Here is a 27,772-nt window from a genome sequence, read left to right on the forward strand (position 1 = left end):
GCCCTAGGGTGCAAGGCAGGGTTAAACCCCAAACAGGATGACTGTCCATTCCAGATCACACCCACATATGCACACCAATAGGTACACCAACAAACCTAGTCAGCATGTCTATGGGAGGTAGGAGGATACCAGAGTACCTGGTGAAAGCCAACACATGCCTGGAAAGACCTTGCAAACTCCACACAGAAGGCAGCAAGGGCCACAATCAAGTTCAGGATCCAAGAACTTTGAGACTAAGAAACAAATTACAATGCCAAGCAAGGTTCTTTCAAGCATTGGTGTTTATCCTGGTAAAGGTCACAGCAGTATACTGTATGTATATCATTAAATAAAATAACATTTTTTAACTGCTTTTAGTACATTTTAAGTGAAAAAGGTTTGTGAAAGACTTCTGATGACAAAGGAACAAGACTTAAGACCTTAAACCTTGGTTATACTGCGCACACACACAAAGAGCGCTGTATAAATACTGCAGAGTAAAGTCTTCTATGAATAATATTTAGCAAGTGATTTTTAAATTTGGGCATAATTTAAAATCTTCTCAAATTTGTAAGGTATTTTTCACAACTCCCTCAGCATCTGGAAAGCCTGTAACTTTCTACAAAAATGGACAAAAACCCCACATGAAAAGCTTTAAAATGAAGAAAAATGTACACATGTAGGTGTACTTTAAGCAAAATCAATACATCAAACTCAGAACAAAGTACACTGATGTACTTCATATCACATATTCTGCTGTTATGTACACAGTAGGTTAAGCTGTAATGTAACATAATTAGATGTGATTATTAGATGTGATGGAGTAGCACTCAGTGATAATGGAAGCAGTGTAAATGTATTCCTTCTTGGTAATTCTTAAGTTCAGAAATATTCATAATGGCAAATCCGATATACCAGGGTGTTATGAAGAGAAAATGAAAGTGCACTAAATTCAGCCACAATATTCTAGTAATGCTTTATTGCTTTTAATTTTTTACTCTTACAGCCCATTTGCCTTTTACAGTTTTGAAACCATAATAAATTGGACTGTACCACTGCAGTGTATTATACATGTTTTCTGCAGCAGCTGGCCAATAACAGATTAAATACTTTTCGCATATTTGCACAGCTGTCACCTTTTCTGCAGATATGCAAACGTCAGATCCAGGATTGTTGGTTATGATGCTTTGACATGATACAAACAACAATAAAATGGGAGCATCTCATTTTGATTAAAAAAACACTTAAGACACCCTTTTCCAACTATGAACATTTTGGACCATATAGAAGTACCAATTCTTTTATTTTTTCCTTCACCACCATGTGATCTGAATGACATATGAACCTTCAAAAGCTGATATTTCATGGGCTGTCATATTCACAAGGGACTTGTAGTAGTCGCGTCACAAGGAATGTTATAAAAACATCAGCAACACTTTGCAAATGTAGACAGCGTTTGTTTTTTTTAAATCACTCTCACCGCCTATACACATTTTCAACAAAGCAAAAACTTTGACAGTTTAAATTTTCCAATTTGTCCTAAAACATGGAGCAAGGCATTGTTTAATTGTTATGTTATGCACATAACATGACATTGTTCTCTCAATAACTGGGGTACAGATGAAAGAGACTGGCAAAGCTTTAATCACAACTACAGTAGTGGTGAAATGATAGGCCACACTCAATTAAATTGGTGATCGCAATGGATTTTCCGGACTGAATTTTCCACTCTTGTTAGTTTTGCCATCAGACTGGCAATTATGGTCAGCCTGGAATATTTACAGTACTGTATGTTGTTTCAGCCAACACATATTCTAAGTCCTTAACAGTACCTTAAATAATATAACAATTACAATTCTTCAGCACTAATGATGCTGTAATGAGCATTGTTCTTCACTACAGTTCCAAGGATGCACAAAGGAGCTTGTTAATATATTTCTAGGCAGTCCAGGCCTTTAATAATCTGGTAATTAGCTTGCCTGCAGTGTCAGTGATCCAGTTTCAGTCTTAAACCACAGTTTCTTGCTTTTTCCTTCTTGCACTCACTCTTAAAGGCCCAGACCGCCTTTCACTTCAACATACCCATTTAATACGTAACCATAGCATTTATCTGACATATTAGATATATGCTAGTATTGATTTATTAAATGTCTTACTGAAGACATTAAACAATTCAATATTTCAAATCAATTAATCCACAACTATGTACAGCAATGGAAGCAAAGCACAGGCTCAGCCCTCTGAATCTCTTCCTATCCCTTTTAAAAAGACCAAATCATGTTTTTATTAGCTACTTATATCAATGCTTTGAAAAGTCAATAGTTGGATAGTAACATGCTTTTATAGAAGGCATTACCAATATATAGGAAAGTATGATATGTTGTTCTGTACACAGGTATGTTATTTTAAAGCACAAGCTCTTAGTCTGTAGTCTGTTTTTTACCTTGTACTTAATTGAATTTAATGGCTGTTTTATATGATAAAATGGTGTTGCTGTAAAGCAGTAGAATTAAAGAGATAAGACTTCCTTATACAGTGCCTTCTTTCTGTGAAGGCAGACAGCTCATCTTGGAAACACTTATTAAAATAACTGGTCTGTGGGAAATTGTTACAGTTAATCAGCTCTCTACATGAAGAAGCTTGGTTATTTAGTCATACTGTATATAATCCTTATCTTCAAAGTCCTTCCTAGATACTAATGAGTGCTGACAAAACCCAGAGCAACAAATATGTACTGTATAGCCAGCCTTCTTACAGTACATACAGTAAAGTGCACAAAATGTAAATTCAGTAATGTCACTCCCCTGTCTTATCATACAGTGTGAGTCATCACGTTGTCTGCCTCACCACATCAGCCAGTGGTTCTGTTTTCTAAATCTGTTTGCTCAGCAGGCATCCAGCAACAGCCAAGTCAAACCTTAAAAGCCTGATAACATCTGAAGTCTAACAGTGCTTATGTACCACCAAGGTTTCACTGCCTTGCACATAAAGGGACATAATTAATTCTGAAAGGAAACCAAATATTACAGAGTTGTGCAAAGCCAATTTCTCTCCAGTGTTTGACCTGGTGCAGTGTTTCTACAGAAATTCCCTTTTATAATAAAATTCAGATACAGAGACTTCCACTTCTCATAATCTCTTCTCAACTGTTTTCCTCCTTAATCTTTATCTCTGCAGATCTCCAAATCGACATGTTGTCTGAGGGTCTATGATTCTCACTCTTAACACCAATATACATTTTTGTGACAGGAAAATGTTTTGTCTGTATTTGAAAAAAGGCTGAGTATATTTGGACAGTTAAGGAAAATTTTCACTCAGTTATCTATATGGTATTTGTTTCCTAAAGACTATGAATTGTGACAGCAATGTATATAGAGAGAGAGTTTTTCCATCTTGTTCAAACTGTAAAAAGCAAAATGTTTACAGCCGTCCAGTAGCTATCTGTTAAGATCTGTTGTCATTTAAATGCAGAAATGCCTAAGTAAAATTCCCCACTAGACAGCATTCTCTGTCACACTATTTTGTTTTATTAGGATTATTCAATCTGTCACTTAAAACTAGTCATTGTACATGAATATAATTATTTACCAGGACCATTTTTTATTATATAAAAATACCTGTATACAGCTCCTGTCACAAATAAAAATATAGATCATACTCTTTGCAAACCATTCTATGAACAATATCACTCAATAAATATAAACGTTTGGTTTACATTCCTTTTTTACTGCTATCTTTTTCAGGGAGAGTGTGAATCTAAGTATAAAACAACTGTTATCTATTATTAACTGCAAGTATACATAATAGTGTAATATGCAGAACTTTAGTCTGCGTTCTAAAAATAAATGCATCCTCTTTATTATTTTGTACAAATCATTATAACATCCATTGTTCACTACTTTTATATTTCTTTACTGACAAATACTGTGGCTACACTGTCTGTGATTACCTCACTCTTATTTTGCTTTTGAGAACAAATTAACTGATGATCTGTAAATTTTGAAAATAATGAAATAAGCATGAGTGAATGTCTATGATATTCTGACTAGTTTCTGGACAAGTAGTGGTGCTACTGTAGCTGCTCATAAAGAGAAGAAACTGCCAGCAATGTCCAAGCTAATCTTGAAGGTCAGATGGCCAGATTAAATGAGACTGCTGACCAGGAAAGTGCTGAGGTATGGCGACACCGCTGGTAGTGACAGTACTCCTAGTCACATGTGAATGGAAAACCATGTTGTGAAAAAAAAAAAGCTCTACAATCTCTGTCCTTACCACAAGGTAGGCCTGTCCGATAACATATCCTCTCAAGACCACCATTTTAATTTCACCCTTTCTGTCCAAAAGTACGATTCTTTACAATTCACAGAGAGCGTGGAGAATCTGAAATCCATCGCGTCTGTTGATAACAGACCACAGTACAATCCTCATTCTCTCACTTGGGTTTCCAATAGTATTTGCTCATCCCAATAGTGCAAATCTCAGCAAATGTACAGTGTATTTTTTTTTAAAGTAGACTTTCCGTGTATGCAAAATTGAATGAGCAAGCTCATTTAGGGAAGGATGCAAACCCCCATACTTGATCTTTCTATCATAAAACCTGCAACCAAGGTCTAGCTAATGGTTATAATGGAGTGAATATTGTGGAACAAACCTGGTCTAAAGCTGGCTTGTAAATTATTAATGTTGTACTTACTAATTTCCACTCACTTAAATTGGTACATAAAATATAAAAGATAACTCATTTCTTGTTTATATAAACTGAAATGAATTTTATGAAACATGCCAATAACCCTGACCTAACATGTTGGTTTGTATATTTTATCAATTTCACCAATTTTATGTATTTTACTTCTTTGTATTTTCATTTACAAAGTCCCAATGGCTAAAATAAGCCCCCGAGAAACCATTTTTATTCCTGTTTGAATATAGAGGTCAACTGAATTTCAAGAATTGCAACACATCTACAGTAGATGCATTGAACACATTTATTGCTGCAGAGGAAGTGTCTTCCCATGTGTACTTGCCTTACACGAGCAGTGGTGGAACAGTGGAAACACAGGAATGAATGACTATAATCTCGGGTGCAATGGAGAGAGAAAGGTGATTGAAATCTAGCGACATGCTTCAAATGCTGCCAATTACCCTGTGTTTTCCAAGCAGAACAAAGCTGTCCAGAAACAAGCCAAAGGCTATTGCCACAGGTTAGACTAAAATATTTTGGAGATGAAGATTAAAGTTAACTGAATACTCCTTGTCCCACTTTTCTTGTTAGGAATAGTTTCATAAAGTAAAATATGTCAGATAAAAATGGGAGTGGGAGGAATGCAGGAAGTGCGTTTTTCTGGTCCACTTTTAAGACCAAAACACCTCCTTTACAATGAGCTTTTCCCAACTGTGTAAGTGTTGCCCTTCCTATTGGTTTTCATACCTGTACAGTATCAGGTCGAGAATCAAGTCCTCTGACTGCAGTCTGGCAGGGTTTTTGAGATTTCTTTAACTTACCATTATATAAACCACGGAGAAGTGATTAATTGACTCCATTTAACAATATCTGAATCAATTTAAACTTTGTGGACAGCCGAGCCCAAGGACAAGAGTTAAGAAACAATATTTTAGGGTGTCACTATTTGGTGTACAGCAGCTTTTCTAAAAACACAGGACTATTATTAGAAGATAAACAGATACCGTATACAGATATAAATATACAGGAAAAGGCCAGAGCTAATAAGCAATGTGGTTAACAGATACCAAAACCGAAAAAAATAAAGAACTTTACAGAGCTGATGTGCCACAGTCTATATTTGAATCTCAGCTATGAACAAAGTGAAAAATGTATTAAATAAAATGTACAATTAAACTGTTTAAACATCCTTAAGAGACCTTGCCTGGTTAGATATGGGAAGCCATTCTAGAAATGGGTACAACAAAAGAACAAACAATAGCCACAGCCAAAACAATGATTTAATACAATTACAGGTTGGAGAATGACAAATGGCAAATGGAGATTACCTCAAGGAAGTACAGTATACCTCGTGGGAGCACGAACAGAACAGGCTTTAAGTCTTTGAAAATAACAGGGTTGTTAGGGCTAATAGAAAGCAAGGCAAACTGATCATAAAGGAACTCTGTAGAGAATCACAGGTGCATAAGAAAACAAAATGCCTTTTAAAGGGTGGATGTTTAGGTGCCCCAAGAGGTTGACACACTGATGCTTGTAGCCTTTCACCTGGGGTTGCCTGGGTTACAAGCACTCTGCTTAAAAATTATGTATGAATAATAGCTTACAGCCACATCCCCACACAGACGCCAAGCCTTTACAAACTCTGAAGGAAGGCCCTTGTTAACTAGGCCACAGCCTCATAGTAAAATGAAATAACTGTAAAAATAAAACATACCTCTCTATGACAGCGGAACACTAATGTCCTCACCTCATTCTGCTGGAATCTCCATCCAAACGGCTTAATATATAGTACATCAGCGTCCAGTCTTTCTCATTACCACTTCTTTATAATGCAGACTCCAAAGCCACCCCCATGATCCTGCCAGCCCCAGACCTCTCCATTAGAGCCTTTTGATGAGGCATTACACAGTTCAGGGAAGCTCCCCTGCCCAGGGAGGACTGCAGTGGGCGGCTCTTTCCAAAAGCAGCCTGCTCACAAGCTCAGAAAACAGCTGGCTGATCCATGCCCTGACATTACAGACCCAGCCAGCACCGTCGAGCCATTAGCTGGGAGAAAATGAGAAAACCTTAAAATGGCACTCCCGAATTCTTCCTGCCCTCCTTAAGATTCAACCAGCAGATAAAAAAAATAACAGGACTGGAATTAAACATGGCATTTCCATATTGTAAAGCACAAAACAAGACCTAAAATTAGCCTGTCTCACTAGACGATTGCCTAAGATCAAGCCTCAGCAAAGAGGAACAGTAACAATGGCATTCCTTTCCAGCTCCAGTCACAGCCCAGTGCTCTTACTGAACGCACAATCACAGAGGCAGCACACACACACACAAACACGCGGCCATGTAGCAGCATGGTAAAGAGATTTTTTCACAGCCACACCAAGGCACACAGACACACAGCAGCTCGTCAGGAAAAACACTTACAGCAGGCAAGGACTGGGATCAGGCAGCCCCCATTGTTGTTTCCTGTCAGCAGATTACAGGGCCCAGGCAGTGACTAAGGAACACTGCAGCTCCCTTTCACTACCCACACCCCCTAGCCGTCAGCTATCTCTCCCCCATACACACACCCCAGCCCCCCTCCTTCCTAACACTGCTTCACACTCTGAATGAGAACAGCTGAGCAGTGACGTCAGGCTGCACCAGGCAGGACCCCGGCTGACAGGCTCCGCCTTCTGGGCTGCCTGTTTCTGTTTGTGCTGCTTTTCTAAATGTCCCAGTCACTCCCACAACTCCTCCCCGTTTCTCTGCTACAATAGGCTGCCTGAAAAGCGGAGCCTGCTTCTAAAACATGGTGTGCCTCAGTTCTCTTATCTCACTGGAAAATAATGCAATGCTGTTCTGCTCTGAGGGAGGCTGAGAGAAAACAAGGCTCACTTGGCCTGTTCAAATCACAGACCCCTCCTATACTCAAAGGACCTTTTCCTTTAAGCAGCTGGTGCTTCTGCCTTTACTTGTAGCAGATTTAATGCTCAATTCAACCATAAACTAAACATACATGTGTAGAAAACAAACCAGTCATTAAATGTTGGATAATGGAAGCTCTGCCATTCATTTCAATGCAGGAGAAATTAATAAGGGTCAAGTCATGCTTGAAATCAGACCATCTTATATCATGGATTAAAGACTAATCCTGAAAACCTTTACTCCGAAGTGTAGAAGACAAATTTACAATCTCCAAACATTGAGGTTTCTTTTTGTGTGAAACGTGAAAATGAAGGAACTGACTTATTGTTAAATTGGAACCAGAATATTGTTTCACAAAGACTTGCTTGGATGAATAACATCCAAGAAGTTATAATATAGATATAATACTGGTAATTAAGTCAGCAAAATTAACATTTATTTCTGATATTTAGGGCTCAGAATTCCCAAGTTTACTTTAATACCTGGTTAAAATTGAGTAAAGGGACAGCTATCTTTTTATTAATTTTCATTTTCAGACAGGCTTTCACTTTGAGTTTCAAGAGATGTTTAAAGATAAATTAAAAAAATTGTATTATTAGATGAGGACTGTATTCTAATTTAACATTAACACTCAGCTGATCTTACAGGAATTATAACAGATGTCATAAAGAGGTCAAATCCATCAATCTCTTTATTGTCTTCTCAAATGATTCTTTTTTTAAAGTTTGAATTTGACTGAGGACATTTCACTTTTAAGAGACCAAACTGCCTGCAGGACAGAAAAAAATACTGTAAACTGTAATGGTTGTCCGTTAATGAATATCAAAGAAACTTTAGGTCAAAATAAAGGTATACTATCAAAGGTGTAACATACAAATATTGGGTGTACTTGAATTATGGGTACATTTGTTAGTTCCTCACCAATCAAACAAGCTTGATAAGTTAATATATTACTCCAATCGGTTTTCAACTGCCAGGTAATGTGGGTTCCAAACAAGGCACGTTAAACAATGAAATCAGTTTGGCAGAGCTCATGGATACTAGTTCACATCACATAGAGCATTGAACAAAACTCACAATAATTAATAGCATCCATATTTTCAGTAACAAGTGATAATGTAATTCAACATCCATAGCTACAGCTTGCACAGAAACAACAGAATTGTTAAATTGATTCTTTAATTTTTTCTCTCCAGGTATAGTAAGTAGAATCAAGGTGCTTCATGCTCCTTTTGCATTGTTTCAGATCTTGAAATCTGTGGCTACAAGCTTCATATAAGAATGAGCAAGCACCCCTCTGTGAAATGTTCACAAGCCTTGAAATCATCTTAAAAAAACACATTTTCTCTTTCAGCACTGGATGTCTTGGCCAAGAGTTTGGATTACAATGCGATTGAAACTAATGGAATCGCTTAAATAACAGTGCCATGACAGTTGTGTTCATCACAAAAGTACTGTGAACAGCAAAAATAAATAAGTCATGCATTATTTCTGACATATAAAAATGCTTATATGATTAAGTACAAATCTAAAGTGCTGTTTTTTTAAATAGATTCAAATACACTGATAATTTAACATTTACATATAGATTAGTTACTTTAACTGTGGTATCTTTTAAACATTGGAATAACAAATTAATACAGATCTGAGAAATAAAAGTTTTGATAATAAGTGAATAATTAGATCTCATTAACAATTTATTTCTATTCAAGAACTGTTTAAGTACTATACTGTATATTCTTCTTTAGAGAGGAAAATGAAATGTCCTTGGTTAAATACCTAGCAAGATATGAAGGAGGATAAAATAAATATTTAGTGTCTGTGTACGCACTGGGTGGTAGAAAACTTAGCCAAAACTACTGTTTAAATGTTGGCATAGCTAATAGATAAGGCCATCACCATATTAAATAATAAAATGAGTAAGGAAATTTGGAAAGCTAAGCAACATGTTTAAACAAAATAAGTGAATATGATACAGAGGAGCCATCATCCATCTGATAAACCTTCCAATTCCAAATATTTTGGGTGGTTTATAACATATGAAGTGGAAAGCCTTTTCTCCAGATTCCATCTGCATAGAATCAGAATCCTAGCAGGAGAGAATTTAATAAGCAGTCTGACTTTTCAAGAAAATTTGTGAGGTTCATCTAGAGGGATTCTAGATGGAAAGGATAACCATATTTCCCAAATATGAGAATGAAAGATTAGATTTTTTTTTGCTAGCCAGAAGAATGGGAGGTGGATCTCCATAACAAAAATTGGGGGGCCAGGGGAAGAGTTGTATTTCTTCCCCGTCACATTTTTTGCAATTTCCTTGGCATGGGCCTCACCAATTTCTCAATAGGGGGCAAATGCCTAATATGCTTCCAAAAACTGAGGATTCCCAGGACAGAACTTCAATACAGTACTTTCCTGTGATTTATGGGATGTCTGCTCACCCTATGTATGGAACACTCTTGCATTCAGTGCAAACGTTTCCAGTCCGTGTTCAATCAAGACGCAGAGTTTCTATATGATGTCACCCTTCTAATCAGAGTGGCCTATATTGGAAATTTGTTTATGTTGCTGAGGATAAACAAAAGATACAAATCTCCAACATGTACAGTCTATAAATCAATCTACTTATCACTGTTAAAAGTTCAAGAACCACCTTAAACTTAAGTGTCAGCATAAAATGGGAAATTAACATTTTGTTGAAGTATGCTGGATATGGAGAACTCAAGACTTAATTTTTTATAATTCAATACCAGAATGATGAGGAAAGTTAAATAATGCCTTTTTGCCAGTGGTTTTGAAACAATTACAGTATTTCAAAAAGGTTCTTCTGCACTTTAAGAAATCACTAAAAGTTAAACGTTAACTACCCTATATTCTTCTTTGTCTGTAGTCCTATTAATATCATATTAAACCTATTCTGGTTTCAGCTGCTGTCCTGGTTAATCTTATCTTAACTTAACTTTTTTTAGCAAATCAGCAGGTTTTATTTGCTTTGAAACCCAAATTTAATAGAACTAAATCAAATCTTTTCCATTACCATTAATTTTTTATTAAGACAAATTTCCTAACTTTTTACAAGCTTCATACTTGAATTGCCAGAGTTGATGTAGGGCTCCAGGTTCTGACTCATTATACTGCAGTTTGTCTTCAAGTGCTTAATCACAGAATGAGCTACAGTGCAGTATATGCCTTCAGGCTCCCAGTAAAACCACATGGGTATATAGTGTGTATACATATATACACACACACACACACACACACACACACGCACTACTCAATATAATAATAGATTGCAGGACATTAAATTAAATTTTATTTAAAGAATATAAATGTACTGCAGGCCTTTATGTCCTAGATTGTAATAAGATCTATAAGATCTGTATACAGTAACATTGATAAGCAAAGGCAGTATAGCACTCAGGTCAAAACATACATGTTAACAAACAAATTTATAGAAATTGTAAACAAACTTAATTTTCAGAACAAAACAGTTTAGATTAACACAAAATCAGTATTGGGGATATTCTCCCTGAGCATTAACAAAATCCTGGCAGATAGGAGATAGGAACTCTTCATATTGCAGCTTCAGTCATATAGCAAAGTTTGGCCAGTTACAATTGTCGCTGGTTGATATCCTTTTGGACTCACATCCAAGACTTCAAACCTGAAGATTATGTTTTTGAAGTTGTGTCATTGAAAACCTTGCACTGTGAGATCTCGCATTGTCTTGCTAAAAAATGTTTCCAGTCTGCAAGAATGAAAAAGCTCAAAGACAATCAATGTAGCAGTAATGTTGCTCTCATCCACATAAATGGCATTTTTTGTGTCAAAGGAGATTCCCTTTCCCATCATAAAACTCTTAATGATTCAGCAGATGAATCAAATACTGTAGATGCGATTGTCCTAAACTGCTGTGGCAACAATCCACATTTGCTGGCTTCTCTGGATGAATCTGCTGACTGTTGAGGCAGAACATTTTACTTGCCAGACAATTTCTATCACAGATTTGACTACCTTCAATCATGCCAGTACCTAGTAACTAGACATTTACCATTGCTCAAGCTGGGCATACTCATAATAGTGTGCTTTTCTGTCCTTAATTATATCATGTATTTTATATCATGATTATTAATATAGATTCTATAGCAAATATATTTGGTCACTTTAATTTAATGCAAACGCACAACAATGAGTGCCTTCACCTTATTAAGTCACATGCTTTTAACTATTACAGTATGTGCTCACTTTAAAATGTAGTGTCAGGCCCAATCAGCTGAAGCTAAAACTCAGACTATTATACACATGCACAATGTAAATGCAAATTTGTTAAAAAAAATTACTATTATTCCAATTTATAAATTGACAAACTCAAACATCATATTCTGATGAGGTTCACATTTAGAAAGCATTTTAGAAAAGGTAATGTATTTGGAAATATCTGATACACACAGTGCTGCACCTGTGCCTATTAAAAAATACATTTATCAATTTTAAAGTGCTGTTTAGTCAGAAATAACAGGAAGTAAGCTGCATAATGCTGGTGGAAACAGTACCCTTGATCAGGGCGTATTGAAGAAACAAGTTAAATAAAAACAAGCAAGCTGATCACTCAAATCATCAATGCCTTGATAGAGCTCAGCTGCTATGAAAACCAGCAGACACATTGTTCCTCCAGGAACTACTAGCCTAAAGGGATATTGGGATAATTAAATTAAGACACCAATGGAAGTGCATCAACGTTACACAATGCTTCATCTGCAACCTGGTGTAACAACAATTTACTTCCCCTGTTTATTTCTTGGCTAATCACATTAATATTTTTTTTCTGAAGCAGCTGTTACGTGAAATCATTGTTTAACCACACAATGAAAAATTCAAACTGAAACAACAGGGGTCATATAAGTGGATTAAATCCAACACTTTCAGCTTTCCACATTACTCTACAAACCTGAGGTTAAGGATACTTGGACTCACATCCAAGACTCCAAACCCTAAGATTAAGGTTTACGACAATAAATGAATAGGTCATTAGTACTCAATACTTGTACTGGATAGCTCAAATCTACCAGGTTTTATACTGTGAATGTTTTCAATACATAACTGAATATCTATATCTAGACTGACTGATGAAGCTAATAACTGGTTGAATTAAATAGTTGAAAACATAGCTGGAATGAACAAATGTGAATCATGACTGGTACTCTTCAGGACCAGGCTTGGTGATCTTTGAAATGCTTAAAAAAAGATTGCATTGTTTTCTTTCTTTTAAGTAAAAGGAATTCTGCCCACTCTCGTATGCAACATGTCATGATGGAATTAATTCAAGAGAAGGGCAGTGACACATTCAATGCGGGCGCTGGCTTTGGAAAAACAAAAGTATTGAAGAAACAACCTTTTTCATGAAATACTCCACTGGTTTTCTTGTCATGATCATTTTAACAAGCCTAACTGCTGATCCCCCTCAATCATTAGGTAGCTTTAATGAGATCTGCCCAAGGGGTTGAAAGCACACCGGTCTGTGAATGTGAAATGGAGGAGGGGGCTGATCAAGCCAAGTGGGAATGGTTAGGATAACTGAATCATTGTAAGACTAAAAATAACCAGGAAGGTCACCAGGTCTCAGAATGCATCATTCCCTTCATTGTAAACTGCTTTGACTTCATACTGTGTAATAAGGCAAATCAGTAAAAATCGTTAACCTACTGAGAATTAAAGCATATGACTTAAGCATTAAAAATGTAAAGGACATAAAAACAATTACTAAACAAGATGGTGGATGACTGCTTGGAATTTACCTTTAAGACCAATATTTCCAATTACTTAAGAATAATTGCTTCCCCTTTATCAATGTTTAACTCTAATTTAAACATTAAAAGTCTTCACATTAATCAAATACTAAAGCTCCTGTAACAGTTATCACAAAGCACTCCAGGGTGTGTCTTATAATTGCACACCTGCCTCCTAGCTGAAGGTGTTAAACCTCAGTGAGTTTCATGGCCTACAAATCCCTGTGAACTGTGGGAATGTGCCAGTCTAGGGCACATACTGTAGTTCATTTGTGTGAGGGAATTAAAGAGCGTACAGTATGTTGGGCCAGGAAATCCTCCTAAAAACTGAGTGAAACAAGTGAAAACATTACAGTTTTAGTATATTATAGTGTTGGGGAGTCTTGTACCTCTGCAAATGCTTTACATTCCATTATATCACAATAAAAACCTGTCATTAACTTACTTTAGTAGGTTTGCTTTCTACCATATTTTTTCTGTATATTTCAAAGGCTTTGTTTTCAACGTGCTTTGTCTCACAATATAATAACATTTTCTGAAGGGTGTTTCCTTATTAATTGAATCTTAATCTTAATTGAAGCAATTGGAGTATATGAGCACTAATTGTGCACCCTTGTAGTTCACGGCACGGAATGTACAGTATACATTTTTTTTTATCGATACTGAGGTATAGTTTATGCTAAATTGAAGTTTGGGTGATGTAGGTATGTGGGAAAAGATACAGCACTTCAGTTAATGATGAAGTAAGTTACCAATTACATTAAACCATTCTGGAATCCATTGGGATGAAAAGAGCTTAATAAATTTCAGGTGGGTAGCTGCGTCAGCATGCGTAGGCTGCAAAGGAACAAGTAATAGGTTTATTCCATGCTGAAAAAAAGAAGAAAGAGAACACAACGTTTCGGCCGTGGAGCCTTCTTCAGGTGTGAGAGAGACAGGGCAGTAGGCAAAGGTAAAGTAGCGGGAGAACAAAGGTTGGGAGGGAGGAGGAGTGAGAGGCGGGAGCAGGGGACAGAAAGAGAGGCCAATCAAGAGGTAAATAAATTTGACCATCTGTTATGATTATCACTATAATGACAGTAATCTGACAGACTTTCTTGAACAAGCACAACATTTTGGACTGCATGGATTTTAAAACATCAGAAAAGCACAAGAAGCATAAACCATTTTAAAAGGTGGTTTGAAGCCTTAACATTGTACAGCAGCAAAGAGACAGATTGTAAAATCACCTGACAATAGTCCAACAGCTTTAAATGTTGACCCCCAAAACCCAATTGTTCTTTATGTTCAGTGTAGCCATCATCAGTTCAGTGAAGCCATTCTAAGAATGAATGAGAACCAACAACACAGCAACCTACAAGCCTGACCTCAGTTAAAGAATGTATACACTAGTTCATGTCTTCCTACATAAAGTCAGTGGAATAAAGTTTAAAAATGCAAACATCTTACAGACCACTAAATTGCTATTTATCATTCTAAGCTTCAAGCACAGTCACCAAAGACTATGTGAGTTTAGTATTATGCAAGAAATACTATTACGATTGCCTTGCATTTATAAATATTTACAGGTTTAAAATGTGCTGCATGTTATTTCAGTAGTCCTTACCAGAATAATCTGCAGTTCTAATGCTATTAGTCCGTATTAAAAAAAAAAGCTTTGCAAGTTTTCCTTGCTTGACTGTTGGTTTTATTCTCAATTTCATTATTAAAATGTGCAATACTGTTGTCCAAATCCACAAGGGAGTTTTTAATATTTCATTTGATTAACAAAAACACACTTCCATGGTAATTGCAGAAAGAATGATTATTACTACAATTTTGATTTTGAAATGAAATGGTCTTTTGGAATATGTCTAACTACTAAAATAACTGAAATATATGTTTCACTAATTAGTGCAAGGTAAAAATAGACTAAACTGAATTACATCTTAAGAAATGCATCTGCACTTAAAGAAAATATTTTGAGGTAAGAAAAATGTTAGGTAAAACAGGGAAAAAATAGCAAAACATTTACAGGGCTAAGATTGACTGGAAATATACTGAAAAGAAGGTGGAATCATAAATTATGCAGATTTACACGTTTAATGTTAAGAGTTAAAATTTTTATTTGCATTGTAGAAACTAACTGGTTTCATCCATAGAAATGCTGAATTGAGTTAAAGCTCACAGATATAACCTTGGAAATATAAGTGGTTTCAGTACTTATGCAAGTAAAATGCAATTCACAGATTAGCAAACACCGATACCATAATTTCTCTCAAAAACACATTTTATTTTTGGGTATGAAATTGTCATCCACTTGTGCAAACCAGTTTGTTAGAAATAGTGGATTAGCTTAAACAGAATTAAGACATACTGTACAAGGTAACTTGCTTTTCCTTTTGCTACGAACTGTACCTACAGTACTGAAAAAAATGTTATTTCTCTCTTATCAGTTTGTCAGCAGAAACACTATCATTTTTCAATCAGTGCACTACAATATAAGGTTCCTTCCTGTACAAAAGATAAAGTTCGAAGCATTAAAAGCCTTTTCTCAAGGTTTCTCAAAGATGGTAACTCTACAGAGAGGTCTCATCTCTTTCAAGTTAGTCATATACAGTAGGCATCAGGCCAGTCTCATTCATACAGGATTGAGTTCAGCTCTATGTATAGGATGGAATTCAGTAATTTTCCATCAACGGCACACTACATTTTTGCCATTGGATTTGGACATTATAATCCAGTTTTCATCAAGTCCTCCCTGAAATCTTGCACAGCCTCATGATTTTATGGCACGTTCCAAGCAATCCCATTTTCTAATCAAAATTAAAGGCACCCATTGGTTTACTTCACAGAAATTGTTGCTAATTATCTGATATTGTGGCTACCTTAATCAAGAGAATTAAATAGCCTCCAGCAGATGTTTCCTAGTGTTTATGAAACCCATATAACCTGCAGCACCAGCTCTGAGAAACTGAGAAAACATTTTTTCATCTGCCATCGCAAGATCCAGACCTATGGAATGCCCCTGGGACAGAAAAACCTATAAAATATTAAAATATTCCAATACTTATTACATCAAGCTCCAAGAAAAAAATAATTATAAAAACATGTCCACCACCTTATTTGATTTGAGGGCATGGTGCTTGTGACCATTTGCTCTCCCTCAAAACAAGCGCCTTGCCTTCTCTTTTGCTATCCACACTTCATGTTAATATGAACGACTGTACTGTATGTTATTAACATATTTTTAGGCCACCATCTGTATCAGCATGCTTGCCAAGAGGAGCCATGTTGCGGCCTGCTTTATCCAATAAATAAGCAGTGATGCCCACAAGTTTACACTAAAGCCTCTTTCCTGAGTGAATCTGACTACATGGTACCTGATGAGTTTTCATGGCCTCAAAGAATCAGATTTTAACTTTTAATGTGAAGCAATGTGGAAGGCTTGGGGATAAAGTAGAACATCCTGGGAGATAGCCACAGGATGTCTCTGCCTTAGTGAGTTATATCAGAATGTAGCTTATATTTGTGGGGGGTTTTGTATACGTTTGTTGTTTTCAAGGTACATAGAATTGCCACTTTATCATTTAATGACTCTTCTCAAAAGAAGTTTTCGTGTTGGTCTTTTACTCTTTAGTGCCCCTTGATTTTGCTGGTAGACTGGATTTCTATCAGGGAGTCAATCCTGCAGAGGCAGAGAGAAATCCATTTCCTTACCATGGGATTTTGGGAACAATGTTTCTATATAAGAGGGATATGTCTACTCAAGTTGAACCATTCCTAGAAAAGCTGACAGAAAATTGACAGGACCAAACAGAAAAACTGCTAAAATACCCAACATTGTACCAAAGCAGATGAAATTAAATCATGTATGACAACCCAATACACTTCTGCCTAGTAAGGCAGAAAGGAATTGAAAATACTGTTAGTCAAGGTGAATTAAAGAAAGACTGCTGTGTAGGATGCTTCTGCTGCATTAAAAGGATACGTTTTTAGTCAATTATGCTTTTATTTTTTTAAATCTTTGGTGACATGTAGTAAGAATTTTCTCGTCAACAGCTTGGTAATTACATACAAACCCTTGGAGATCCCAGGTTGTGACGTATGAAGTTGAATGCTCTAATTGGGTAAAGTCATGTCACAGCAGTACAGGAAAGCAGTAAGCGGAGCACTCTACAGTAAGATATACAGTATGTAATGATACTAGACTGACAGATTGCAATTGCCCCTTTTCTTTGTTTAGACTCTAGGACCTTTATGATGTCATTTGAGATAAAAAAAATAAAAGCTGCAATAACTTTTTATATGATCTATTTCTAAAAACTCCGAAAAATGCTACTTCACCATGTCTTCAATTTTCTCATTAAAATGCCCAGTAATCTCACAAGAGCACTGAGGCAAGATCCACATTTACAGATATAAATTAAATAACATAAACACCCCTGACTCATATCTTTTTTTTTTTTGTAAGGCACTCTGGTACATTTATGGCTCCCACGACATCAAAAATCTATACATGAATAAATCTGCTGATTTTTAACTATTACTCTCTCTATGCTTTAAGACATAAACAAACCAAAGCACTTCACTGACAAAAGGAATTCAATGTATAAGAAAATGATTGTCTGCAATATGACAGGCTTTCAGATACCCGTTTGTAGAAAAAAAGAATGGTAAGATTTATAGTTACTGCATACGTTAAGTTTAGAACTGAGGTATCAATGTATCAATAAGTCAGCCATAGTTTCAGAAAATATTATAAAATAATATAATATATTTTATAATATATATTTTATAATATAGTATAAAAATATTATAAAAGCATCATTACTTGGAACCCTATTAAAATACACAATCTTCAGGATCTTCCTTATTGTGTTTGGAAGATAAAAAATTAGCTTCTTAAACCAAGATGATAAACGGTATCATTTTTTAAAATTAAATCTTACAGTGAAGGACACAAAAAAATCCTAGGTTAGAAAAGACAATCACCAAATACAGTATCTTCTCACCTTCTCACCCCTTGCAGTGGTGCAAAGAAGGAAAACTGATCCATTCAGACATCAACCTTTTAGATCTAAGCTCAGGCATAGTCAAATACCCCCCAATGCATTCCAGCACAGGATTTGTTTACAACCAAATTTTTTGCTTGATTTACACATTAATGCAGTTACAGTCAAAGGACAAAGGAAATTAGCATTATTATCTGTAAACACCTGTTAAGACTTTTCTTTAACTGGAAAGGTATGAAGTAATGTTCTTTATGTTAAGATTTTGCTTTACATTTTTGTAAGACTTATTAGCCAGTGTAGATAAGCGATATGGTAACATGGCTGTTGGTGCCACGGTGACCATCACACAACTCTATGGTTGATTCCAGTGGGTTAAATGGCTGCTCTTAATTGTGCACTCCATGAATAAAGGAACTGATCACCCCCTCATCAATTGTACTAGTCTGAAGGTATGACAAGGCTTTGGTAGGGGAAAATATCAAATCCAATTTTGTACACTCACCTGGTCTGTCTCTTCCTGGTACAACCACCTTTTTTCTAGGCAATTCCATCAAGAGAACAGAGGAAGAAGCCACTTTGGCAACCAAATTAGAACAATTACACAACAGGCCACTCAAGTCAACAGATTCAGGTTTAACAGAGACTTTCAAATAAGGAGACAAAGATATCTCGGCATGTACGTGCTGTGTCACAATCAAATGAACCTATTAAGTAAGACAACGAACAGAATAAACCAGTTATGTTTCTTAACTAAAATAATTTACAGTGATCATTCCAGGGAGGCCTTGCCAGGTACTGTATCACAATGCGATTAGGACATAAAATAATGCAAGATGCATGTTATCATAGGAATAGTACTGTGTGAATCTCTGACCAAGAAGGGAATTACCTTGTGACAATGCTTAACTGCTCACACACCATTGACTGATGACTCAGTCGGAACAGAAATTGCTTCAGCAATCAGCAGAAAGGCATCTATAGACTTTTCAACAGTAACACAATTAAAACCCTATGACAAATTAACCATTACCAGTTGCTTTTTCCCCCACTGACGGAAGTCAGATTTAAGCCATCTTTAGGGGCAGATGACAGCAAAATTAGGCATATGCCCCATCACAGTAGTCATGATTAATGATTTAAGCAAGCTTTGAGGTCAACACTGATAATCTTAAAATCCTCCTGCAGTAATTTTGCAAGGCTCAAAAGAGAAGCCCTCCAAAAAACAGTTTTCCTGTTTAATAAAGGGTACATATATATATATAAACTTGACCTTCTAGTTTCATCATCTTTCAAAGACCTATTTCAGTGTGAAATATTACTGCTGTGCAGTCTCAGTGCTTGTCAGACAGCATGCTCATTAAAACAGGCCTCAGACATACTGTACTCCGTCTTTCACTTCCCGGTACTGGTACAGTACCATCAGTCCAGCAGCCTGCATTCATTATGTCAATCTCTCATGAATCTCATGAAGCGGCAGAACAGGAATAAAACCCTGGTAGTGTTGTGCTGACATGTGGGGTCTTCTACTCTAAAATTTCCATTGCCTGCCCAGTCTGCTCCTGCAGCATATATCACCAAAGAGCACTTGGCATTTTCACATTTTTGAGGAAGCAAATAAGGCCCCTAACACTAAACTGAACCATTACAGATCTTCTGAGCTGCAGGTTCTGGTACCTCCTGCACAAAAGAAAACAGAAAACCAATCTAAACCAATCATTTGATGGATATGAAGTTTCCAGAACTTTGGCTTGGTTTAACCAAGAGCATGAAGCTTTTGAAGCCTCAATAGAATCGAGCAACCGTGAACGGCATTGCTTGCTTATGTGATTTGTTCTTCTCTCACATGCCCACTTGGCTCCTTCAACCAGTTTCATGCAGTGTGTATTGATAACATGGATAAAGGGTTTACGTTTGGTTCAAGTTCACTTCTCTGTCATGTGGAGATTTAAAGTCTCCCTGACAGAGCACCAGCATTAACAGAAATGAAAGCTTCTTTCCAGACCTCATTTTGCAAATTACTTGATGAGTGCTTGATTCACAGTCTGCAGCAAAATGCAAGATTTATTTTTTTACATCATGCAGTCATCACCAACAATTGCTGCTCTCTAAATTACATTTTGCTAATTGAATGGGTGCAGACTGCACCAATTGCCTGTGATACCTAGGGGATATGCAAAGACATCCAAATCATATTTTTGAATCATTTCAAGTACTAAGTGGTAAACAGGCATTAACAGACAAGACATAAATAACTGCAGCCTTTCAACACTTAAAGTTGAAGCTCCAAGGACCTTAGACTTAGGAAAATGTACAGTATGCATTGAGGAATAAAAGTTGTAACTATTCAGGCCACTGTAGCAACAGCACCTATTAGCTTAGGCACAATCCTCCTTCATTATCTTGAGCCTTTAACTGTACATGAGCATTTGTATATAAAGACTTATATAAATGATGTGATACCAAGGAATACCTTAGAACTGCATGGGATGAAACAGACAATGCAGATGCAGCTCACAGAAATCCCCTGTAATTCCAGCCGTAAGGCTGCAGAGATCACTCAGCTTTCTAGGCTTCAACACTCATCTCTCACATAGCCTCAGTTTTATTCAGTAAGTGGATCACATTCCATCACGTTCTGATTGATCCAGTCCTTCACTCTGAAAATCCAACACCATTTAGATAGTGCACATGCCAATCCAGAGAGACTCAGATTCCACAAACAGTTATACACCTACAGGGTTTTGAGAGTTTTTTCCTGATTGGAAAGACAAAAAATAGACATTGTAACTGTTTATGCATCAAAAAAGCCACATTTGGCAAATTTATGTGATTCAATATTTGATCAAATATATGCAAAATCCTAGGAAATAAATTTGAACTTAACTCACACGTATCTTAAATATTATTCTTCCAATGAATTCTTCTCACAACTAATTTATCATAATCTTTTGATAAGAATCAACAAAAAAAGAGATAAACGTCTCTACTGAGCCATGTAGCAGCAACATGGGTGCTGCAATCCATACTGCAATGTTATCCTCCCTCAAAACTCCTTTAGGATTATTAATGAACAATAAGGCAGCTATTAGGTCTCCAATATAATTATTCTTTTTTTCTAATTTGACTTTTGACCTTACATTTTACATTAATATGCAAAGATAGTTTACCAGTTTAACGATCTGGACTGATTATCAGCCTACAGAAGGAAGGGGTGTATGCTCATATAAAAAACCTAAAAAGCTGAACCATTGAAATGTGTTTGAGCAATCTGCATTATTCATCTTAGCATAGGTGCTACAAGCCTAAAGTCAATTATGAGAATCAAAATAACCTTCCTTCCACAATAAGTCATGGAAGAAGCAGTCAAACAGTTAATGTATTTCATTTGGCTAAGATTCTCTAAGATCGCAACACCTCAAACTTGATTGCAAAGATGCACATAGAGAATACAGCACCAGGTGCAATTGTAATTATTAGGAACTATGCATCAGATATGCTGCACATCATACTCTGTGAACACAGCACACCCATTGACGCAATGCTGTCTGCTCTGCCCCTACCTCTCCTGCAGCTCTGCAATACAATCAGGCCAAATCAACAGAAATCAGAATGTCTTCAGCTGCAGGTTCATTGCAGAGAGCATCTCCGATTCCATGCTGCATCCCAGTAGGGTTATCTAAGCTTTTGTTCCCTATCCCGAGAATCCTGTTACATCCCTAACCACTCCTGCTCTTCAAAATCAAAATGAGAACCACATCATCACCACAACTCTGAGACAGTCATTAGGTAATATCCCATGACACGCAGCCTTGTATGCCACTGTGTTCCTTTGCACAGGGAACTGGTTGATCTGGGCAGCTTTTAAAAACGCACTTTGCAAATAGATGCAGAGTTGCAACTCTAACACATGACAGGCCTGTAATAATCACATCTTGCATTGCAAAAAGAGGAACTGTTAAAAAAAAAAACTAAAATTAGGTTTTATTTTTTAAAATGCTGTCACTGTGAAGAAGAAAAAAAATCAAGGCCATGATGGCTTCTGTAGTGCAATACCGCATTGCTAACTAAGACACACAGCTGTGTTAGATCTAATCAAAAAGCACATACAAGCTGTTAGGTTCTTATACAGCTCTCCTTAACTCTAGTGCTTTCTTCATGAAACATGCTTGTTATTTGGAGCAGACATTGCAGGGTTTCAAAACTGTGGAAAACCAGTTCTTTTATGCAGCTGCAGGCTATGTTGCACTGCCAAACTTATGTTGCCTATTTGAAAGTCTGTTTCTTGAGTCCAGCAATTAGGCTTAGGGATTTGCACAGAGAACATGCAAAACAAGCATGCAATTGTGTGCATTGTCTCTGTACGTGATAAGAAAGGGGATGAGTGTGGGTGCCTGCAATGCTGACGAATTGTTTTGCCATTTTGGGGAAAAAAAAAACATAAGGTCACTTTTGATACCTCTAAGGACAAATAATAATGGATGACGGCAGAAATCTGAAAGATCGATTTAAATGAGACAAGAAAGGTAACACTTTCTGATGAATGAAACATTTTCAGCCAATTAACAAATACAAAACAATGCTTCTCTGGCTAATTCTAAAAACGTACATTCCCCAGATGCCCGAATGTAAATTGTCACCACTGTAGCTTCCAGCCACTAAATGACAATGCACAGTCCAGTCCTTAGAACATATAAAGTTCAGATTCAGTCAAGAGGTCAACATTTGTGGGCTTAAGAAGCAAGGTCAAGGAGAAAAGCAATAGATGGAGGGAGAAATGGAAAGATGTACACGTACAGTAACACGTTTTTTAAAAAAGGCAGCTCTCAAGAAAATGGTATTAGAACCAAATGATTTTGAATTGCAGCCCTCAATGATTCTCTGAAGCACAGCTGCCAGTTAAGCCTGGCGAGACACTGCACTAAATTATTTATCATGCCCATTTAGTAATAATTGACTAAACAGTTTGTCCAAAGGGAGAACAAAAAAGGCAGGATTTAAGTACTCACATTAGATTCCAAATGGTTAACACAGTGTCAGCATCCTAGAAAGCAGGGCAGGCCGGCCATTGTCCTGAACTTCGCATCCCAAAAGACAAAACCCAGCCGAGGCGACAGGCTGGAATGAAAGAGCGAGGGAGCTGTGGAGAGCAGGGTGTGTGTATGTGTGAGACTGCGTGTGCGCGCGAGTGAGAACGTGTGCATATTGGTCACACTGGGGAGGGAGGATGGTTGGTATCCAATCCAAATCCGTAAGCCAGATGCAGGAGAAATGAGAGGAGTATAGCTCAGTGCATCCTCAATATTGCTTATGCCACAGGGCTGTAGTCTTGGTGCTGCAGTGGAGTTAAATTCTGCAGCCCCCAAATATCTGTAACTGTAAAAGATAGAAAGGCACCACTTCCTCACTGCCTGCCTGCTTCTGTGCCTGGCTTTTGACAAAAGAGTTCTGTGGACAGTAGAAAGTGATTTGCAAAACTCTGAATTGAAGACAGAATTTGAGAGCTGGAAGAAAACAGGATTCACTGCTTGTGTTATTTAAGACTATGACAACAACAAAAAAAAAAAACCTGCAGTTTTTTTTTAAGGAAGGATGGTATGTAATTCCCTTTTTCTGGTAGGGCTAGCCAGCCCCATAGTGGAAGGTGCTAATTAATATGCACATAGTCCAATGAAAGGGCGAGAGAGCAAGGAGACATGAAAAAAGAGGCAGGGAGTCCAACTGGGACATACATATTTGAACAGGCAAGAGACAGAGAGAAAATGGAGTCAAGAGGAAGGGGGTTGTTCTATAGTCAGTGTGCATGTGTTTTATAGAAATTAAAATTAAACTCAGAATTTTCTGAAGGATTTTTTTTTCTTTTCCCCAAAAAGTGGCTGTTATCCTGCCTTCCAGATGCCCATTTGTATTTCATTCATCTTTTATTAAGCACTTCCATAAAGCTCAGAGAAAGAGAAAGAGAGGGAGGGGTGTGGGTGGAAATGAGGCTGTGCTGAGGGTGGTGATGGGGAGGAGGGGAGGGTTCTCAGAAACCATCATCTCAGGATTTTATTGCAAGAGGATGAGGTTGCCATGGAGACTGCATCCAGCACACTGGAGCCCAGATGGTAGTCCCTTCAGCCTGATGCTTTTTCCCCCCTTTCTGCTTGGCTCAAGAGTATCTTTCACAAAGCCAGTAACTTTAGCAGTAAATGCACATTCACATAAACAAAAACCAAGAGTAGAACAAAGTGGTTTAGGTTTTGTTGCACCTGTTTCTTGGCAACAAGGGTGGACAATTGTGAAAGCACCACAGAACAGTTCCTTAGAATACACCGATTCTCAAATAAGATTTTGATTTATGCATTTCATTTTCAGCTATAATCATACTTGTCTTGGCAAAAGAAATTACCTTATAAAGACCTTTTTTTGATGGCTCTACCAATTTTAGAAAGCTTTTTCTGCTACATTGTAAAACAGGTTTCAGCAGAAGCACATCTGCCAGTAATTTGCAGTATTTTTTTTAGAAGAGATCATATTCTTCTGCATAGCACAGAACAAATCAGGCCAGATTGAGATACCACTGTTCTATATAGATCTCTCTTTTAGGAATCATGCTCTGATCTGCACAGCCTCTAAAAGCTGAAATTCCCGATTCACACATGCTCAGTTGTTCCAAGCAAAAACATTAGTCTCACAATTTGGAAATAAAAGAAGGTGCATCTTCTAACCTTGTTCCTTTCTTACAAATCTCTTTTTAACTGCAGAGTAAATTCAGCATCTTGTGTTGCAGGACTAAGAAACACAAAGCAAAGCAGCATTACAAAGGCTAATCTTTATAGACAATAACACAGCTTTGGAATTAGACCTTGCAATTGAGAAAGTTCTCTTCCCACTGAGTTCATACATGGCTCAACTTCAGTACTGCCTACACATTAGACAACAATGGTTGTCAGCCAATATCATCTCTCACTTTCAAAACGTTCAACATTTAAAACACTCTTAAATTTTCTTTTGCTCTCCCACACAACTTCTAAAAGTGTGCCGTGCGTTCTATGGAAGCAAAATTACGGTTTTCGAGGTTAGAAATGTAAACCTACAAAGCTATGGGGTATCTATAGATGAAATAAAGCAAACTCTTGTCACAGCAAATCACAAATGTTACTTTTACTTACATTGAATAAACAGAAAAATGGCACAGATTCAATGTGTCCAAGCAGATAACACTTATTACTATTTCCTCAAAAGCATTTTAAAAACCTAGCCAAAAAGGTTCACATTTTTCATTATTTTCTTGCTGTATGGGGTGATCTGCTGGTTAATGGTTAACAGGGTGTTCCTGACTCATTATAAGACTCCTTGCATTAGTTCCATAATTGTCTTAAGCAACTCAGCAGCAGAGGCTACTGGTGCACAGATAACACTAATGTCTTGGATTACAGTGTCTTCCAAATTGCATCATCTGAATGTTGACAAAAAGAGCAGAAATAGTAGTAAAAATTAAAAAGTTTATGTATAAAGTGTCTTATTTTTTTTAACTACCTTTTACTCTTGGGCAAAAGAAACAGACAACTTGCACGAGCATCAGAACAGTCGTAAAATCATTATTTTCAATAATGTCAATAAATCCCCACTTTTGTGTAACTCATTTTCAAAATGTTTTGATAGTCACTTTTTTAAAATGTTTTGTTAAATGTATCAAACAAAACAAATCACAATAGTGGGTATTAAAACATGCTTTAGGCTTGCCTCAAACAGCAAAATAAGCTAAATAACTTTCTCTTAAAGCAAAGAGCTGCTTATGTTTGCTTAGATTCTGCCAAGTTAAACAGCAACATACAATGTGGAAAAAAAAATACTGAGTGATAAACTGAACATTTTTAAAGATATCACAAAGGCACTGCACATAACTGTTGTGTTTGAAAAGGCAAGGAAAAATATTGGTACCAAAATTTTTTTGAGACACACTTGCCTTTTATAACCCTTAAAGTTTATTTTTCCCCCCTAAAATATTGTGCTAACATATTATATCATCCATATTTTTTTAATGATTTCATTTTTACAAAAGACGTAACTCTGAAATCAGTTTCCAGTCTTAATTAGGACAAAATATTTTGTTGGATAAAATGTTATTTCAGCAGTTGGCAGGAATAAAGACTGCTTGCGTCATTATCTGGACAGTTAGCTTACAGTCTCCACCTACGGATCAGATTCTAAAAAACTGGCTCTAAAGCAGGAGATGTTTCAAAGACCATTAAAAAGGAGAATTAAATTGATTTTTTGCTGTTCATTAAGAAAGTACTGTAAATTAGCTCAATTATAACTTAAGAAGAACAGTGACTGCAACAAAGCTAATATGTGTCTGGAGAACTCACATGGATGGAGGCCTACACAAACAGGCATTGAGATTACATTCAGTGTAATATACTGTTTAGCCATCAGTATAATTTACCGCTGTAGGCAATGCTACTCTGTGCAGCAAAATCAATACGTTGTGCATTGTTCACGTTGTCCTCAAAGAAATAATAAAAAAAAGAAATAAAAAATAAGAGCCTAAATATTCCACAGACTGTATTTGATGACTACAGTATGTGAATTGAATCCAAATGTGTACAGGGAAACAATCTCAATTTAGTTTTGCTTCAGGTTTGCACATTTCTGATTTTTAAAAAAGGGCTACCCACAGATGAAAGAAAGTTGACAGTGATGAGCTTACAATTCTGTTACTCCGGGACAGAGCATTAAAGAACTTGCCCTCAGTCAAAATACCAGTAAGCCCCTGTGAAACTATTACCTAATGATCTAAAGCTGTCCTATTGTACCTGTCAGGTAGGCTTGACAAACATGAGACAGACCTTTCTTCACCTTACTTGGCCAGAACAATCCCTCGATTTTCATCCTATTTTTAAGAGGTGAAATAGACAGTTCAGTCTATTCACACACCATCATCCACATCACAGCCTCAATTGAAAACGCTCTGATAAAAGAATGGATTTGGATTAGGCCACGAAAATTCCAGAACCTTGCAGAATATAAGCCAAGGTCTGTTCTAGGGAACTGGGGCTTCTGTGTATAGCAAGAAACTTGGCAGTGTGTTCCTTAATTTTGTCCAGTAAATATACTGTATAACAAGTAAAACTACAGTAGGTATAGAATTTAGTTTTCCACAGGAATTAGAATAAAGAGCGTACAGTATATCTTATTCTGACTATAGCTCCTTGAACTGTCAGGCATACTTTGTCATCTGAAGGCAGATTAGATTAGACTAGCCTGGAGAATAAAGAAACCAGCAACATTACATACATTTAGAAAAGAAAAGTCATACTTACCAAGCCATCCTGTCCTTATTTCCAGCTAGACTTTACAATCACCTTTTTTCCTGAAAGAACTGTCCTGATACTTCTTCTTTGTGAATTCAATCACACACACCAATGGGGGTAATATGCAACCTA

The 27,772-nt window shown here is 36.8% G+C and overlaps 1 protein-coding gene across 3 annotated transcripts in view; it reads right to left on the minus strand.

Moving 5' to 3' along the window:
• Positions 1-27,772, minus strand: part of LOC148830660 (tripartite motif-containing protein 3-like) — a 51,949-nt gene that overhangs the window by 21,369 nt on the left and 2,808 nt on the right. The window contains exon 2 of one of the 3 annotated variants that reach the window (XM_088922542.1): positions 27,650-27,769. The gene's annotated coding sequence lies outside the window, so the exon portion shown is untranslated. Of the gene's footprint in view, positions 1-6,407; positions 6,980-7,084; positions 7,232-27,649; positions 27,770-27,772 lie in introns of those variants that run through there. The other 2 variants (XM_088922541.1, XM_088922543.1) reach the window with 2 other exon arrangements.

This window comes from Atractosteus spatula, chromosome 7 (assembly GCF_055471065.1).
Source record: "Atractosteus spatula isolate fAtrSpa1 chromosome 7, fAtrSpa1.hap1, whole genome shotgun sequence".
Lineage (NCBI taxonomy): Eukaryota > Metazoa > Chordata > Actinopteri > Semionotiformes > Lepisosteidae > Atractosteus > Atractosteus spatula.